At 44.3% G+C, this 19636-nt stretch overlaps 1 protein-coding gene across 3 annotated transcripts in view; it reads left to right on the top strand.

The window, feature by feature from the left end:
* Nucleotides 1-19636, top strand: part of SLC12A7 (solute carrier family 12 member 7) — a 165859-nt gene that overhangs the window by 8464 nt on the left and 137759 nt on the right. The window contains exon 2 of one of the 3 annotated variants that reach the window (XM_075921511.1): nt 3313-3383. The exons of the other annotated variants lie outside the window; for them this stretch is intronic. The gene's annotated coding sequence lies outside the window, so the exon portion shown is untranslated. The remainder of the gene's footprint in view (nt 1-3312; nt 3384-19636) is intronic. 3 annotated transcript variants of the gene reach the window in all.

Below are 19636 nucleotides of genomic sequence, written 5' to 3'. Positions count from 1 at the left end.
AGGGGCTGGAGCTGCATGGCTGGAGCCAGAGCTCTCTAGCTGGTTCCAGGGCAGGAGCTACGCATATGTGGCTGGAGCTTCCTGGCTACCACCAGGGCCAGAATTAATGGCCTCCGCTAGCCCCCTGCTACTGCCCAGATGATGGGGCCAGATTTCCCTGCTGCACGTTCCCGCCCCCGCCCCCCCGTTCCCGAGGTGGGTTCCTGGATGAGTCTTCAGCTGCCCTGCTGCACTCCTGCTCCATGGCCAGACCTCTGTATACCTGGACTTTACGGTTCAGGAACATCTGTGGTTCTGCCAGATCATGGATGTTGCTGGACCAGAGAGTCCCAGTTAAGGGAGGAATGACCTGATAGCAGCACAATTGCATTAGTGCAGCTGTGCTGTTATAAGCGATAATGTCTACTACAGACATTGCCTAAAGGTAGGTTTCTGCTTAAATGCTACAGCTGTGTCCCTGCAGTGCTTCAGTGTAGATATTACTAATGTTGACATGTGGGGTTCTCCCATCAGTGAAGGTAATCCACCCAGGGCTAGCAACAGATTTTGCTGGGCCCTGAGCAAATTGGGGTCGGGTAGGGTGGTGGGGCGGGACTCAGCTCCAGGCCCCCAGAAGGGGTTGGTCTTTAGGCAGAAGTGGCAGCATTGAGGCTAGCATCCCACTCCACCTCTTAGTGCCAAATTATATTGGTAAGCACAAATCCTGGATTTTATCCCTCATTCTGGGAAAAGGGGTATGGATCGTGGTGTTTCAATCATCTGGCAACCCTATTGCAGGGGTCTGAGCCCTGCTCCCTACCTGCAGGGATCTGAGGGACTTTGCTGCCTTTGTGGAGTCTCATCGCATCTCCCGGTTCCTCCATGTAAGCTGGCATCTGGGGGTGGAGGAAAGTTAGGTAACATAAAAATTTGAAATCTGGAAAATGAATAGTTAAGATGAACATTCACTCTATGTGGGGTGAAAGTTCTGGTCAGAGTAAGTGGGGGAGGGGCCTAATTTAGAGGAGAAGAACATTGTGTAAACCCAGAGCATGGCTTGGCAAACAGGGGCAGGATGCCAGCTGGTAGGTAGCAAAAGTGAGGGTAACAGCTTGGACTGCATAATCAAGGTGGTAAGTACAAATAGAAATAATTTCTTGCTGGTACTGTACTCACAGTACAGGCACAAAGAGGGCATGTGACTTGATTTCTCCTTATGACTCTTCCCCAAACTGTCCCCAGGTCGGGGCCTTCACGCTTTTGCTGTCACCTGTGACAGCCTCCTTCCCTGTCTTCAATTTCATAAACTGCATCTGTTAAACAGGAAAAGTCCATTAAGAGTAGGCAAGTGTTTTTCAGGGTCCACTGTGAGCTAAGGGTTCCTTAATGGGCAATTAAACTTGACTTGTCCTTTATGTGCTCGCTAAATACCTTGTGGGCATTACCACAGGAGCAAATATTAAACCTAGCTAATATTCATAATGTCACATACCAAGATGAGTATACATGCATAGGAATAGCATAATCATAAGTACCAGCAATTTCACATATATGACTATTCCCAAAAGAGATTCTGAAAAATCACACCATGTATCTGAGACCCTGTGTGTCAACATTATGCTCCACTGGTGCTTAGTTATCTATTGTGTAACAGGCGAGAGAGAGTCAGTCACAGTCACATGACTCTGCTTAGATTAAATGGGCAAGGTTAATTTTTAGCTGTTCAGGTTTGACTGTTGCTTTGAGCCTGAGGGCATACCTGGCACTCAGTCAGGTTAACGGGCTTCAGTGTTCCTTTGGGGTTAACTTATTAATGTTCATGAACCTGGTATGTGAGGGGGTGGTTTAAAAGATAACAGATTTTTTAGTTTGCTAATCTGTGAACCTTTTCCTCTTTGAGCTTTATTTATGTATTGTTGGTCATAATGTGGAGGGTATCCTTGTGCTCATGAGACTGTGTATGTGTCTTGTAGTGCTCATCTGAACACAAGTGGTAAGGAATTTTTTTTACCGGTAAGTGTGGACTGATTGTTTTCTCTTAGAAGGCATGTATTTTTTTTTTCATGTACACACTGATTTATGAAGAAAACAATTGAGGCTGTTAAACTTTCTTCAGATTCCTGTAGTGATTAAATTAGGGATGTTAGATACCATGTAACTGAATTATCGTGTACCACATCAAATCTAGTGATTACACAACTATTTGATAGTCCCGGGGTGGGGACAGCAGCCAGTGTGCTCCTTGTCCCAGTCCTGGGGAACCCCTTGGTACCCTGCGCCACTGCCTCTGTATCAGAGACAGCAGTGTGGGGTGGCAGGGAGGAGTCAGTCTGCGAGAGGAGCCGGTTTTAAAATCTCTGATAAGAGGCAGCAGGATGGGGTAGCAGCAGCCCCTCTGCGGGGAGCTCAAGCTCCCAGTAGACAGAGGTTGTGCTGGCATCCCACGGAGCAGCCTCTGTCCACAAGCCTGGGGCCACCATCAACAGAGGCTGCTCCACAGCAGCTAACTTTTAAGTTGGCTCTCCTTGAGCACTGGCTCCTGTCTGATACCCCGCCCCCCCTTCCAAATCTGTGGGAGTCAGTGGCAGGGGGCAGCAACTCCATGGGAGTTGATATGCATGGGGAGCTGGCTTAAAAGTGCTTGTAGTTGACAGGATTAACCAATAAGCCTAGGTTTATTGGTTAATCCTGTCGTCGACTATATGTTGACATCCCTAGATGAAATGGGCACTTGTATATACACACATCAACATTCTTAACTACTCATTCCCCCCCTCCCCAAATATGTAGTATTCAGTCTGTTTATATGGAATGTGGGTGTTGGGGGAGGAATCATTTCAGCTAATGTATGATTTATTAAAAGACAAATTTACCTGGGACTGTACTCTAAACTGTGTTAGGTATTGTACCTAAACACAGCATTTCAATGGGAGAGTGAGCTTGCTTTATAGGAACAGAACAGACCCCTGAAACTCTTACCACAAAAGTAGTCCACAGTCATGCAAATAGTCCCATTCTCTTCAGTGGGTTTGATAGAATGATTAAGGTTTCTATAGGCTTAGGTTCCAAGTTTATAAGTGTTCTGGATGAAACTGGTAATGTCTAAGCCAGTGGTTCCCAAACTTTTCAGCATCATGCCCCCTTTTTGATTTTTGAGAAACCCTCATGCCCCGCTGCCCCTCAACATCAAAACTTGTTGAAAAAAAAAAAAAGGAACTGACCACGACTGAAAAACAAAAATAGTAGCAAAACTTGGGGGGGGGGGGGGGGGAGGGAGAGGGGCAGCAGCTGGGTTGCCTCAAGCCCCCCTGACACTTCTTCATTCCCCCCCAGGGAGGCATGCCCCCAGTTTGGGAACCCATGGCCTAAGCTGTCAGATCAGAAGGAGCTTCGTTCGAATAAAGGTGGGTAGATGTGTGATAAGTCATAGCTCCGTTGCCTACATGAGGAACATATTTTCAGAAAAGCTTTTGGCAGATTTCTGAGGCAGCTGGTTTAAGTCTGTCAATTCTGGCATTATAATCTTGATTTATAGTTCTCTCTCCCACAAAGCTGGAAAATAAGGCATTTGTTTTCTTTGTTTTGCTGCTCAAGTTCCAGTTAACAAAATTCATGGTAGATTAGTCCTGCTGATCCAGAAACTCTGGTCTCCTCCAGCCTAGGCACAGAGTTGAGATAACAACTGCTCCTCAGCAGAGCTACACAGGCGCTGCTAACAGCTCAGCTCTGGGAGGGCTCACCTACAAGGCCACTGACAGCCTGAAAGAGGACCAAAACCACAAATAAATCTGTTTTACTCTATATAAAAGTTTTACAAAGAGAAAGTTTGTAAGTTCACCGACTTTGTGAATGAAACAGAGAGATGCACAGTGGTTGCTCATCCATGGTAATAATCAGGGCTCAACAAACTGCTGAATCTACTTGCCTGTGGCAAGTAGATTTCAGCCAGTTGCTCCGTGCACCCCATTCACCAGCACTGCGCACGTGAGCAGTGCTGGTCTGGCGCATGCGCGTTGTGGGGCTGGTGAGTAGCTCTCGCCAGGGTTTGTCAAGCCCTGGTAATAATTATTTACACTGAGCTAGATAATAAACAAAAGTGCTGTAAGTATACAAAGCAGGATTTAAGTGATTGCAAGTGAAAATAGACAAATCAAAGTATGTAACTAAGCCAAAATAAAGAAATAAATCACACCAGCTAATCCTAATACAGGAAGAAACTTGTTACATGTGAATTTTTACCTTAATAGTTGTTTTAATTATCTCTTTCACAAGCTATGCCCAATCTTTCCCCCGATCAGTCTTCGCTGTTTCCAGCAGGTATCTTGAGTGGTAAGACAAGGTCTCCTAGCCTCTGGCCTTTTGTTTGGTTTCCCTCTTTTATATCTCTTTTGCCCAAGGCAGGAATTATTTGTGTTCAGTTCAGACTTTTCTCACCTTAAGTGGAAAATTACCAGATCCAAAATGGGTTTCAGCATCAGCAACATGGTCATGTGTCTTTGTAAGACCAACCACAATTTGGGTTTACAGGAAAAACAAAAGCATTCATAGGCCATTGACTTGATCACCCAGCCATTAAATTCCTAAAGTATCACTAATGGCTTTTACTATAATATGTGGAGTAATAAAATAACATTTTATTTTATTATAATAATATTACTTAATATTTCTAACTTCAGTGCAAGAAAGATAGATGCACAAAAATCCAGTATATATTTGAGAGAGTTTGTCCATCCATCTGTTTCTTTAAGAACTCCTAAATAGTAAGAGCTAGGAACACTAAATTACTGTATACAGCTCCCTGTTATCATAACTTAAAGCAAGATAAAAGCTTGGTTGTGCCTGGAATGGAGTGGGTGTGTGGCAGGGGTTTGGATCAGGGATTTGAGGTGTGGAAGGAGATTCAAGGCTGGGGCATACAGTCTGGGTGCAGAGGGTGGTGACTTCCAATTCTGGGATAGGTCTGGAGATGAGGGGGCTGTGGTGCTGGGTGGCTGCCCTGGGAAGAGAGGATTCCTTCAGTCCTTGCTTACCACAGCAGCTCAAGGCCGGCTGAGAGGCACCTCTCTGGTGGTGACAGTTTTGTGATGGGGCTGGCTTGGGGCTGGGGGAGGGACATCTCTCTCTCCCATCCCCGCCACAGCAAGTCTAGGGCTATATGTACTGGGTTCTGGGGAGGGGTGCTCTTCCTTAATCAGCCACATGCTCTGCTGTGGCTGGTGGGGAGAGATGCCTTTCCCCTGGCCATGGTGAGGCCTGTGGCAGGGCCAGTGGGAGAGGTGCCTCTTGCCCCTCCTTCTCTCCCAGCACTGCAAGATCCATGCTGGGGTAGAGGCATCTTTCCCTGCCTGAACAGGGATTAATATGGAGCTGTGCAGCCAAGTGGCCGTGCAGCTTGCAGGGAATTTAGGGCACCAGTCGTTTGTCATGTGCTTAGTTATGTAACCATATAATAAAACTGTCAACATTTTGGGACATAGTACATGGATGAGATTTCTCTCATTAAGACTTTTAGCAACTACACATGACAAACATTTGCAAAGCACTACCATTATAGCCATTCCACTATAACAAAATGTACAGGAGGGGGCAGGAACATTGAGGAATCACATAACTGCAGAGTATCTGGAAAGACAACTGGACTGAGACTCTTTCTAGCTCTGTCACTGGCCTGCTGTTTACCTTGGTCAACTCGCTCTACCTCTTTGTGCCTCAGTTCCCCATCTGTAAAATGGGGATAATGATGTAAAGCTCCTCGGGCGCTACTAATGAAATTCACTATGTAAAAGTTATTACTTAGTCGTGATAACAAACTGAAAGCCTAGGTCAGAGTGAAAATGACCCCAAACAAACATTTTTCTTTGTTTAAAAACTATAAAACGAACAGCAAAATACCATACATCTGGTCTACACTATAAAGTTAGATTGACGTAAGCTGCCTTGTGTTGACATGGCTGTGTATATGTCTATACTTAAACTTGCCTACCAGTGATTTAAGTGCCCTGCCATGCTCTCACAATAACACCACCTTCTCCAGCAGCACAGAGCCATGATTGATATACTTAGTTCAATGTAGCATAAATGCAAACACTGTTATTTATGTTGACCTGAACAATCCTCCAGCAGTTGTCCCACAATGCCTGATCGTGACCATACAAAAACATAAGAACGGCCATACTGGGTCAGAACAAAGGTCAATCTAGCCCAGTATTCTGTCTTCCGACAGTGGCCAATGCCGGATGCCTCAGAAAGAGTGAACAGAACAGGGAATCATCAAATGATCCATGACTGGGAACTCTGATCCAAGGGATCACGTACACCAGAAGCCTCCCATTTCTTTAAAGCCCAGTGAATTTTTTAAATGGCTTTTCCTGATTTTCCAGTTCATCAAGCACATCTAGCAGCTCTCCCTTGGCCTGGAATAGACAGGAGATCTTGGATTTCCTGAGGTCATGGGGAGAAGGCAAGCACAACTATGGACCAGCCATAGAAATGCGGTGCTCTGAGGATGCAGAATTACCACTATGACAGGGACCTGCAGCAGTGCTGTGTGAAAGTGAAGGAACGATACCTGGCCCATCAGAAGCCCAGGGAGGTCAACAGTTGACCTGGTGCTGAGCTTAAGATCCCATCACCACCCTGCACACCACCACAGATACCACTGAGACTGAGGAGAATGAGTCAGAGGCCCCTGGCGTGAACATGAGGACAAAGAGGAGGAAGATGAGGGGATATTTGATGAAGGGGTCCAGCTATGCCACAACCAGGACTTGTTTGAAATTTCACTGCAGTCCAGTCAGTCCTGGCAGTTGAGCATGGACGATCCTCAGGGAGGGGAAGGATCCTTGGGTAAGCATGTAAATGTATTTCCCCATAGCAGATGTAGCTATTGACTTTGCATTAATGTAATTGTACTAGAAGAGAGAGTGTACAACCAAGAGAGGTAACATTGCCTTCTGCTTTTCATTGCCCTGCCGAGTTAGGCCAGGGGAGGGACACTTGCAGCAGTTTGTTTATGGCAACAGGGATATCTCTTGAAAGCTTCTGAGAGATCTTAATGAAACATTTATGGCAGTGCTCTGGAATCCTCCCTCCAAGTTTCTAGGCAGGGCTGCCTTATTTCTTCCTCTGTAGTAGGACACTTTCCCCACTGAACTCAGCATTAACTTTGGCAGGACCATTGCAGTACAGAGGCTAGCAGCATATGAGCCCAGTTGGCTTTGGGATGTCAGCAGAAGCTGTGCCCTCTCTGGCTTTCTTACCTTACAGGGTGAGAGAGCAGCTAAAATCACCACTGCCTGTGAAAAACCGTGCCAATGTCATGCTGTTGTCCTACGCTCATAGTTTTATGCAAACAGTTAATTCCTTGTTTCCCTCACCTCTGGTGGCTCCTATTCACCATGGCTTGATCTGAGAGTGGTACTAGGGATCAGGGACTCCAAAGCAGAAATGCCAATAACCTTGTCTTGTTTAACTCTTTAATGGAGCATGGTAGGAAGGAGTTTTGAATCTTTATATTTTGCTTTTTATTGGGAATATACTAACACTCTGTGTTTTATCAGCCACTGCTGCCTTTGTCACCTTGAGAGGTTTCCCCCTTGACACTCATGGAAAGACTAAGTCAGATAAGGAAGAGAAAGAGTTATGGTGATATGTTTGATTGTGTCCAGCAAGATAGTGCTATATCAGATTGTTACCACAGACCCTGGAAGATCAATTCTGCAGACATCCTGGAAAAGAGTGGAGAGAAGAAAGACTCAGGAGTCTCAGCAGGAGAAGGAGATACAGGCGATCCCCACGCTTACGATCTAATTGGTTCCTGGAGAACCATCGTAAGTCAAACCCTGGTTGCCCAAAGGGGCGATGTTATGAATGGGGATTCTGTTCCTGGCCTGCTTTGCCTCCTGAGAGTTGTAGTCTCTGGGAGCCAGCAGCACAAACGGTGTCCAGAGCTGATCGGGGGCTGAGCCAGGCGGTAGGTGGCCCAGGGGCATGGCAAGAATAGCACCTAGAGCCAGCCGAGGGCTGTTCCAGATGATAGGTGGCCCCAGGGTGCAGCATGAACAGTGCCCAGAGCCAGCCAGCAGCTGTGCTGGGTGATAGGCAGCCCCATGACTCCCGGAGCAGGGCAGCCATAAATGCTGGGGGTCAGAGGTGAGGTGGTTGTAAGTCAGGGATATTTTACATCTGTACATCTGGATATTTTAGCACCAGTGTTACCTCTAAGCTATGGTCAGAGACTCAGGGCTCCATGACAGAGCTGACCTATGAAGCTGTGCTGCCCCGCAGCTTAGAGGGAACACTGCTCAGCACCCTTGGATGCAGTAGAGAGTTGGCTGATGTGATTGCAGAGTCATGGGCCATTATCTTGTGGTGATGGGGTGAGGTCCCACACAAATGGAAAAAGGCAAATGAATAAGGTGGAAAGAAAACTGGATATAATGTCGGGCTCAACAGGCAGTGATCAGTGTCTAAATGCACCTGGCATCAGACAAAGTGCTGTGGGGAGTCAGTCCTGGGGCCAATTTTGTTCAAAATCTTCATTAATGATTTGGATGAGGGGATGGATTGCACCTTCAGCAAGTTTGGAGATGACGCTAAGCTAAGGGGAAAGGTAGATACACTGGAGGGTAGGGATAGGGTGTCCAGAGTGACTTAGATAAATTGGAGGATTGAGCCAAAAGAAATCTGATGAGGTTCAATAAAGACAAGGGCAGAGTCCTGCATTTAAGATGGAAGAATTCCGTGTAGCGTTATAGGCTGGGGACTGACAGGCTAAGCATCTGTTCTGCAGCAAAGGGCCCAGCCATTATAGTAGACAAGAAATAGGATGTAAGTCAATAGTATGCCCTTGTTACAGGAAGGCTAATGCCATACTGAACGGTATTAGTAGGAACAGTGCCAGCAGACTGAGGGAAGTGATTATTCCTTTCTCTTTGGCATTGTTGAGGCCACATATAGAGTATTGTGTCTAGTTTGGGGCACCCTGCTACAAAAATGGATGTAGACTTATTTGAGAGAGTCCAGCAGTGGGCAGTGAAATTGATTGGGGGCTTATGAGGAGGGGCTGAGGGAACTGAGCTTGGTTAGTCTGCAGAAGAGAGGAGTGAGGGGGAATTTAATAGCAGCCTTCAGCTATACCTGGATGGGTTTTTCAAAGAGGATGGAAAGAAGCTGTTCTCAGTGGTGGCAGGTGATGGGACAAGGAGCAATGGTCTCAAGTTGTAGTGGGGGAGGTCTAGGTAGGATATTAGAACTTAGAAGGGTGATGTTATACCAGAATGGGTTGCCTAGGGAGATGGTGGAATCTACATCCGTTGAGGTTTTTATGGCTGGGTTTGACAGAGCCTTGGCTGGACTGATTTAGTTGGGGTTGATTCTGCTTTGAGCAAGGGTTGAATTAGATGACCTCTTCAGTAGGGATGTGAACGACTAGTTGACTATCCGATAAGCAAATGCTTATCAGATAGTCAACTAGTTGCTTCCTCCCTCCCTTGCTTTCTCAATCAGAAAGAGGCAGCAAGGGGAGGGGAAGAAAGAGGAGTGGATGGTTCAAAGTGGCAGCGCCACATAGAGTCTGAGGGCCAGATCCTGGGCTCCACATGGTGCTGCCGCTTTGAAATGCTGCATGCAGCCCAGGGCCAGCTGGAGAGTCCCCGGCTGGCCAGGGCTGCACATGATGTTTCAAAGCGGCAGTGCAGCATGGAACCTGCTGCTTTGAAATGCCCCATGCTCCCCGCAGCACTTTCACCTTTGACGTATAACAACAGCCCTAGAGCTGTTGCTACATTTCAGAGGCGGAGGTGCCCTTATTGACTAATCAAAAATCTATGCAAATTGCATTGACTACTGGCAGTCCTTGGGTTACGTACAAGATAGGGACTGTAGGTTTGTTCCTAAGTTGAATTTGTACGTAAGTCAGAACTGGCGTTCAGATTCAGCCGCTGCTGAAACTGACCAGCAGCTGACTACAGGAAGCCTGAGGCAGAGTTTCTCTGCCCCGGGCTTCCTGGAATCAGCCGCTGATCAGTTTCAACAGCAGCTGAATCTGGACGCCTGGGCACAGCAGCTGGGGCGCTGCGGGGACCAACCCAGCAGCATCCCAGCTGCTCTACCCCAGGTGTCCCCAAGTCAGCTGCTGCTGAAACTGATCAGCAGCGGCTGAATCAGGATGCCTGGGGCAGAGCAGCTGGGGTGCTGCCTGGTTGGTCCCACAGCGCCGAGGAGCGGCGCTGCGGGACCAACCGGCAGCGCCCCAGCTGCTCTACCACAGGCGTCCGTCCGCGAGAAAAGCCTGGTCTGCTGGGGGGGGGGGGGGGGCGCACTAGCTGCGCCCCTCCCCCCCCCCCAGCAGACCAGGGAGACGCGGGCGGCGGGACCGAGACGCGCCATGGTCCCGCCGCCTGGGTCCTCCGCGGCTTTGCTCCGCGTCTCCCTGGTCTGCTGGGGGGACCCCCCCCCCCCAGCAGACCAGGGAGATGCGGAGCAGCTTTTCTCGCCCCGGAGGACTCGGGCGACGGACCGCGGCGCGTCTGGGCGGTCCCGCCGCCTGCGTCCTCCGAGGCGAGAAAAGCCCCGTTTGTAAGTACGGATCCGACATAAGTCGGATCCGCGTAACCCGGGGACTGCCTGTACTCGATTAGCCAGTTGATCTAAATTTAACATCCCTACTCTTGAGATCTTTCAACTCCAGTCTTCTATGTTTCTGTGATTCAGTGGCTTGACTGCAGAGCTTGAACACTCAAATGACAGAATCATAATAATCGCGAAAGGTGGATGTATCATAAAATATATGGTGAATCTTTCATTGACTTGAGTGGAATCAGTCAAGTCAGTGCCGAAACCTTTTCAAAAATCCCATCTGAACTCCACTCTATTTGTGTGTGAATTTGGAAGGGCAATCGACCACAATTTCATTCCGTGACTGTTTTTTTACAGCGTGTACCCATAGTGTCCGAGTATTGTAAGATTTGAATTGAAGAGCTCTTCGAGTATTCAAACTTGAATTTGAGTTGTTATTCATGAAGTTCACAAAGGGCCAGAGAAAGCTGTATTACTACAGAGCTCTTGGAATTTATAAATTGTGCAGGGGTGTTTCAGTGGTTTTATTCTCATTGAACCAAAACTGTTGGATTCTGGTGGTTTGCAAACTCCATACACATGCACAGCGGCAGATTTAGGGCAGGGCGAGCGGGGCGACTGCCCCGGGCCCCGCACTTCCCGAGGCCCCGCGCATGCGCCGTGTCAAAGGCGGGGCCCTGAAAAATTTTGCTGCCCGGGGCCCCGCGGTGCTGCCCTGGGCCCCGCAGCACTCTCATCCGCCCCTGCACATGCAGAATATGTAAGTTCTGCAAGATCCAGGACAAAGTTTTTATAAGTGCTGCAGAGTTCTTGTAGAGCTCCGAGGTTAACATACTTTGTGTGTAACTTCAAAAGTAACAACCGACCTTCTAAACATAGTCTTGTGCATAAGGCTATAGCCAGGGCGGGATGAGCAGGACAGATGCCCAGGGTGCAAAACTGTGGGGGTGGAAAAGTAGAGCAGAGAAATGGGAGGGGGGGGGGGGGAGGAACCTGACAGGGGATGAAAATATGCTTGCTTACTCTGGGGGCTAAAATGACTAGTTACAGCTCTGCTTGTATACTGGATCTTACTGAAGAGAAATGAATTAAACTTATTTGGAAATTAGACTAGGACGTTTTTCAAGAAACTCTAGCTTCTGAAAAGGGAAAAGCCTATTTCCTCCCCTCTGCTAAACTTTCTCCAAAATACTTATTTGATTAACTCCAATCTTCCTATCTCTGAAAAAACTCTGCACTCACGATACTGTAATACTTATAACAAAAACTCACAAAGTTTAAAAGTGTCAACTCAATCTCAATAATAAACAGTTCCATACATTAGTATTTACTTTAAAAAGCATTTAAAACAGATGTGAACATTTTAGACTAATATATCCTTCACATGTTTTTTTTTGGGGGGGGGGGGGGCGGGGGAGGAAGGAATTGTATTTGGAGTGAAAACCTACCAGTGTTTTCAGTGGTTCAGTTCAACTTGACTTATTTGATTAACCAAAAATATTCATATTTTTCTTGTCTAAAAGTAAAGCATGAGAAATTTCAGGTAGAAAAAAGTTTTCAGAAAATGGAATATAAGTCCTATGTATCCTCTTACTGCCTTATGATAAAAGCTGTCCAAAACCCCTAATTAATATGGTACCATAATGAAATAATAGAGTGGGCATCATTTCACTTTTTCTTTGCTTCCCCTACTGCTTTAACGAGCATAATGTTAAATCTGCCTATTGAATCCCATATGAACAGTTACAAAGGGTGACTTTCAGTTATCTTTGTTTGATTTAAGGATAATAGAACATATACATTCAGACCAGATGACCTTGCTTTCTCTCTTCTGGTGTGGTCAAGGTGGTGGTTGTTTTTCTTGAACTGACTGAGGTGGACTTTCTAGGCTTAAAGATTGTCTACATAGGGGTGCCTACCTCCAGCGCAAATCCATCTATGCAAATGTGTGATATCACTGTGAAGTGGAACCCTCAATTTACACTGATGCAGTGCATCTCTGCACCAGTGCAAAACCTCTTAATGTAGACAGGTTCTTACTGTGAATCTATGGGCCTAAAGGATATTCTGATCTTCTGTTCTTATGAATAAATGCTACTTTAGCTGTGGGGAGTTCTTTCTTTCAATTGGAAGGGGAGATTTATTTTTATCATTTAATATTGGGGGAGGGTTTTTCTCTTTATCCTTCTATGTTCTTTTTCTAATTACGTTGGAGCAGTAGCAAAGCTGTCATTATGTGCAGGAACAGAAAAAACAACTGTAAAGTGGGAATAATAATACGAATACCTAGCTTTTATATAGCATTCTTCATCAATGGAGCTCAAAGTACTTGACAATCTTTATTTATCCTAAAAACACCCCTGTGATGTAAAAAAGAAGTATTATCTTAGTTTTTACTGATGACAGTTGGGGTAGGAACCTGAGGCATGGAAAAACAAAGATCACATAAGATGTCTGTGGTGGAGCAGAAAATTGAACCCAGGTTTCCTAATGCTAGACTGGTGTCCTAATCAACCTCCTTATTTTATTTTTTTAAGTAGTACATCTGCCCCAAATTTTCTAACACTTGGATTAATTAGTTTCCAAGTTCTGATTGATTAAAAGTTGTATTTTAGAATAAACAAGCATAAAACATTTTGCATCACTATTTGAGGAATTAAATACAATAGACATGTGTACAGTGAGTTTGGAGTGTGTGGGGGAAGTGTTTGGGATGTCTGCAGTGTGTATTGTTTAACAAGAAGCTCATTATGAACATGATTCATAATAACTGAACCTTGCGCATCACTATTAGACAATAAAAACATATTGTATAATGGCTTATTTCATTCTCCAGTACATTGTGCAGATAGACATATACACATTCAAGCCAGAAGGGACCATCATGATGATCTAGTCCAGGGGTGAGCAATAATTTTTGATGGGGGGGGGGGGGGGAGGCACGCCAAGATTTTGGAACGTGGTTGAGGGTTGCACTCTTCCATTACGTTAATAGAGGAGATGCGGGGTCTGGAATGGAGGTTGGGTGCAGAAGGGAGCTTGGGGTAAGGGACTGGGCTGCAGAAGGGAGACTGGAGTCTGGGAGGGAGTTGGGCTGAAGCAGGTGGTTGTGACCTAGGGCAGGGGACCTAGTGGAGATATGCCCTGAGAGCCTTCCCCATCTTATGTTCAACATTTGAGAATTTTTGAAGGTGGCAGTTAGATTTTTTTGCTCCTACTTCTCTCCTTCGAAGGCTTTTCCAGAACTTCAGTCCTCTGATGGTTTGAAACCTTTGCCTAATTTCAAGCCTAAACTTGTTGAAGGCCATGTTATATTAATTTGTTCTTGTGTCCACATTGGTGTTTCACTTAAATAATTGCTCTTTCTTCCTTGTATTTATCCCTCTGGTGTATTTATAGAGAGCAGTCATATCTCCCAGCCTTCTTTTGGTTAGATTAAGCAAGCCAAACTTGTTGACTCTCCTCTGGCATGGTAGGTTTTCCATTCTTCGTTATCTTAGTAGCCCTTCTTTGCACCTGTTCTGATTTGAATCAGTCTTTTTTAAACATGGGTGCTGAGAATTGCACACAGTATTCCAGATGAAGTCTCTCTGGTACCTTGTATAATGGTACTAACACTTCCTGGTCTCTACTGGAAGTACCTCACCACATGCATCCTATGACCGCAGAGGCTTTTTTCATGGTCACATCATGTTGATAGTTCATAGTCATTCTGTGATCAACCAAAACGCTCAGGCCTTTTTCCTCCTTTGTTGCTTCTAACTGATAAGTCCTCAGTTTATATCAAGAATTCTTATTGCTAGTCAAAAGCATGACTTTGCACTTTTAAATTTCATCCCATTTCTATTACTCCAGTTTACATGATCATCCAGATCTTCTGGATGTGATATTCTAGTTCTCCTGTATATTGGTAATAACTTCCAACTTTGTGTCATCTGCAGATTTTATTAGCACACTTATTTTTTGTGCCAAGATCAGTAAAAGAAGTCTTAATACATATTTTAAAAATGTGTGTTTGTCTGTCCATGAACTCTTCCTAAATGGTAAGAGCTAAGACCAACAAATTTGGAATGCAGCTTCCTCTTACTATAATGTAAAGCAAGGTCAGGGTTTGGTTGTGCTTGGGCAATGGGATCTGCCTGGAATTCAGTTGTTTCTCATACAATGTAAAGGGAGGGCTATGGTAGGAAGGAGTTACACTGTAGAATGACCACAGGGATTCAGCAAGGGGCCAGATATGGGGACTGGGACAGCTATAACCCCACTGGGCTGGCAAGGGTGGAGAAAAGGACATCTATTTTATATTTCATAGAATTGTGTCTATCCCCCAGCTGGGGGACATGCACCCCCTCCCCCGGCTGTGCCTGCTGCAGCAGCCATAGTTCGCCCTTGGTCCCCAAGCTGCTGTGGTGAGAGAGGTCTGGGGTTGTCCCCTCTCCCTGGAGCAGCCTGCTCACTGAATTTCTCCCTCCCAGTCCCATCCCAGAACAATTATTTAAATGGAGAAAAACAAAACTTGAGTTAAGGACCAAAACACTGGGTAAACCTTCTAGTATTAAATCAGTTGATTCCAAAACCAGTACCTAAGGAATTTCATTAATAGCTTCCTTTCAGCCTGCCAGTTCATCTTTCTGTATAACCTGCTCTAGTTTCCCCTTTAACCAGATCATTATCTACCCTTCAGTTCTCATATTAATCCCTATCTTCAATTTAACTAGTTTCCCATGAGGAACTATATCAAATGCCTTGCTGAAATGCAGGTAGATTAGATCTACTGCATTGCCATTGTAGAAAAAAAAAATCAGTTTATCAAAGAAGGACTTCAGGTTGGTCTGGTACAATCCACCTTTTGTAAAATCACGTTGTATTTTATCTGATTACTGCTCACCTCTCTGTCCTTAACTACTTTCAAAACTTGTTCCAAGATACTGCATAAAATTGAAGTCAACCTAACAGGCCTCCAGTTTCCTGGAACAGTTTCCTTCCCGCCCCCCCCCCCCCCCCTTTTAGAGAATTACTAATACAGTTCTTTTTCTAGTCATAGGGTATGACCCCCGAATTTAAAAATTTACAAAAAACTCTTGCTTTTGGGCTTGAAATTTCATGTGCCAGTTCCTTTAATGTTCTTTGCCCCCTGATTTAATCCTATTAAGCTATTTGAGTTTGACATCCATTTGGATGTGGTAATTTCTACTTCTATATCCTTGTTGTTACCCTGCAACTGCCCCATAACTCCTCATTAGCCTGTAGATGACAGTTCAGGACAAGACATGGGTTGTGTAATATTTTCTGCATCTGAAATTGCAGTATGTCGCACAGTTCAGAGGGAGTAAGATTTTCTAGTTTTGGGGGTTTATGTAACTATATAGGAGTAGAGGTCCTGGCTTCACTGAATATTATGATGAAGAACAGGATCTTCAGCAACATATCCTTTCACTTTCTCAAGAATCCTATTTATGAAATTGTATAATAGAAATGGTTAGAAAATGAAAAAAACATGCTTGCCAGTCCTTCCCTGCAATTTAGACCATCTGGTGTCATTTGTTACCTCTCTACAAAACATACAGTTGTAAAAGACAAACTAAACAATTATTGTAATTAAAATACCTCATGCTCCTTCATCCAAGAGACCTATACCTGGAGAGAAAAACAAATGAATCCAGTAACCTAACTATAAAGATTGTGCTTGGATGGGGTTTTCCTGTGAGTCAGGTGCTACCTTAAGTCCATAATATAACTAAAGTCAGAAGACAAAGGTGTAATCTAACTTTATCTTCCAATTTCAGTACATTATGGACTTAATGTAGCATTTTGTGCTTGGATCAGTATTTGCATGATCAATTTTTTTTATAGTGAATTGGGTTACTGTGACGGCACGTTGGGGGTCCCCCGTCTCCTGCACCCCGAAATGGCACAAACAGACTGCACCAGCCGGTGGAATAGAGGAAGTTTATTGCCTCTCCAGGACACAGCACAGCACAGATGTAATCTAGTCACAGAGTTGGGCTAGGATGCCTCAGGCCCCCTTCAGATGGGGGAGACTGGGCCCCTAAACTCCAGCCCCTTCCCTAGGCTGTCTCTTCCATGCTCCCAGGCAGCAACTAACTCACTCTCTTCCAGCCCTGCCCCCCAGCCAGGGCAGCATTCCACCTTCCTTTGTTCCTCTCCATGGGGGGTGTCTGGCCATACTGGTTTGCATAGTGACTCATCCCGTTTTGCTGGGTCGTGGTACCCACGGCAGCCAGTGGGGGTTACCCCAGAGCCAGCAGCATAGAAACCAGCCAGGTACCCCCACTACATCACAGTTACTACTCACTATAAATGTATAGTGAGTTGGGGGACAGACTTTTTACTCTATAAATCACATGGTTTTGTTAAACAAAAAGTTGTATTAAGGAGGCAAAGAAATAAACTATGTCTCATGCTTAGATTCTGGTAGTGAACTATGATAGTTCTCAGATAGTTGTACTAATAGATTCTCAGATAGTTGTACTAATCCCTTTCCCCCCATATTTAACACTAGAATAAACACATTTAGTGGATAGTTTTTTGAAGACTTCTACATTTGTGTAGGTACCTGCTGTGTTTTAAAATCTGAATTTGCCACATTATAGTAAGTGTAAACTTCATTAGCACATTTACAACTATAAACAGATCCACACTTCATATTTCTATCTTCATATAAGAGAATGATACATGCACAAAAATAGGTTGTACGTATCCAGTAGATTGTAACTGTAAAATTGATATGCTATGTAACCTATTTTGCATAAAGCATCTTTGAATTGCGCATATTCAGAAGCCAATTATCATAAGGTATGGAGTGGGGAAGAGTCACAATCTGGTAGAAACTGTTTGCAATTTCATCCTGTGCTGGTCACTGCCTGTCTTTTAGTATAAGGATAAAAGTTTGGCTATTGTAACTAAATGCACTACAGGGTGTTACTGTGAATATCCTGATATAGCCTCCCTTGTTAAATGTTTGGTAGGGTGTTCTGCTTATGAGCTCAGGAGGCAAGCAAGCAATCCCAGGCATTCCCGGTACTAGGCTATTACTAACTATTACAGCAAACTGATTTTTGATAGATTTGTAAAGTTAATGGGTGGGATGTAAACAACTTGGAACATGTTTTATTTGCTTTTACAAATTTCATGGCCTATGAATTCTGTGCAAATGCAATTACTTTTTCTGGTCTCCCAGTAAAGATAACAAATACTACCATAATAGTTATTTGGTTTAGATGGGACCTTTTTTGATTTCTTCAAGTTCAATAATTTTCTTACAACCCTTTCTGGTATATAGGGTAGTCAGGGCTCAATTCCAAGAGAGAGATGTTGGTAAACAAAAAATATTGATCAGTGATAGTTCCTTCCCTCCTCCCCCCAGCTAAGGCTACATCTATACTACGATTCTCTTCCGCAAAAGGAAATGCAAGTGGAGCGCTCATTTGCATATGGTGCACTCTCTTTTGCATTTCCTCCTCGGATCCCTTTTGAGCAAGAGGTTTTTGTGCAAAAAAGCGCTGTGTAGATGGCTCCTTTTTGCGCAAAAACCACCTTTTGCGAAAGAGCCGTTCTTCCTCATTGAATTGGGACTATTACAGAGAACACCCTGAGCTGCTGCTAGCTAAAGACTCTCCTCCTTCTTTGCAGGGGGTAGGTCTCTGCTCTTCCTGGCAAAGACTACAGCCTTACCTGCTCTTTGTGTCTCTGGCAATGCAGAAAGCCTTCTGGTGGTCCATTGGGAGCCTCCCGTGGCCCTGTTGTCAGTGCTGCTCTCTCCTCCGTCCCTATTTCCCAGCAACTGTAAATAAGTTAAAAATTGAAATAAAAATTGATCTTGTTAAAATTAGAAAAAAAATAGTTCTGCCAAGCCTATTTACGGTAGCATATTTGAGATAACTTAATTTGTACAATCAAAATGAGAGAGTAACTATTTTGAAGTTTTGTTTCTATTTTAATTTAGCAGCATTGCAAGATAAACTAGTTTAGGAGAAGATTAGTAATAGTATCTAAAAACTAACAAAGCAGTATTAGGTTTCTGCATCTGCATTTTGTTGTCTGTGGAATTACTTCCAAATCACTTCTGACCTTTACTTAGATAAATGCATCTAGAAATATCTCCTGACTACAAAGATAGTTGGACAATGACCTCAGTTACTAAGGCTCCAACATTACCAGCTGAGTCATATTACTTGGCTGAGTTACTTTTAGAGGTGGTAACTAGTGATTGACACCAGGTGTTCTATTAGTCATGACAATTTCTTCGATCTTTTCAATAAGAATATCTTCAAAGGATCTTTGCATCTCCACTTCATTAGAAAAACTAAGAAGGAACAATGTTTTGTAAGCACTCTGAGGATTGCTACACATTGATTTAGTAGTGGCTAAAAAAATTTCTTACCAGGCTTTGGGGGAGGAAGGAATCTCAGTTTCATGCCTTCTCTTTTTAGTGGTAATAGGGGGACAGTTCTGAAGACAGCCTACATAGTTGGGGGGTGGGAAGATATTTTCTGTAAAATGGTATTTTTGCCACACAGTTCTTCTTTCATTCCTGCGCACACACTATTTCCCCATTTTTCTCCTTTTTTGCTTTCTGTTCCTGTTTCTTTGCTCTTTTTTGTTCTTCCTTTTGTTTTTCCTGGGTGCTTCTTTTGTGGATACCTGGGAACATTGTGTGAGTACTTCAAAAGCAGTTGGACATAACTGCTATTAGCGGTACATAAATTGGGAAAAATCTGAGAATCATAAAACTGACAGATTTTTCAGCCTGCCACATCTGACAAGTTCAAGGTCCCCCCCTTTTTTACCATGCTGTCATATTTCATTTAGCAATTCTAGTATCTAGTTCAACAATTTGTGATTCTAGTAAAATATCTTTTAGAAAGAAATCCAGTATTGATTTAAAGATCCAAGTGACTGTGAAAAATGAAATACATCTTCCCATGATCTGTTTCAATGTTTAGCCACCCTCACTTATGTCTAGTTTAAACCCTGATAAGCTAAGCAGAGTGATTTCATTTAGTCTCATATTTTAAGGTTCGTTTTCCAAACTACTAACATTACTGTAGCTCTTTAG

Source organism: Pelodiscus sinensis, chromosome 2, assembly GCF_049634645.1.
Source record: "Pelodiscus sinensis isolate JC-2024 chromosome 2, ASM4963464v1, whole genome shotgun sequence".
Taxonomy (NCBI): Eukaryota; Metazoa; Chordata; order Testudines; family Trionychidae; genus Pelodiscus; species Pelodiscus sinensis.
This window is presented reverse-complemented; position numbering and strand designations above follow the sequence as displayed.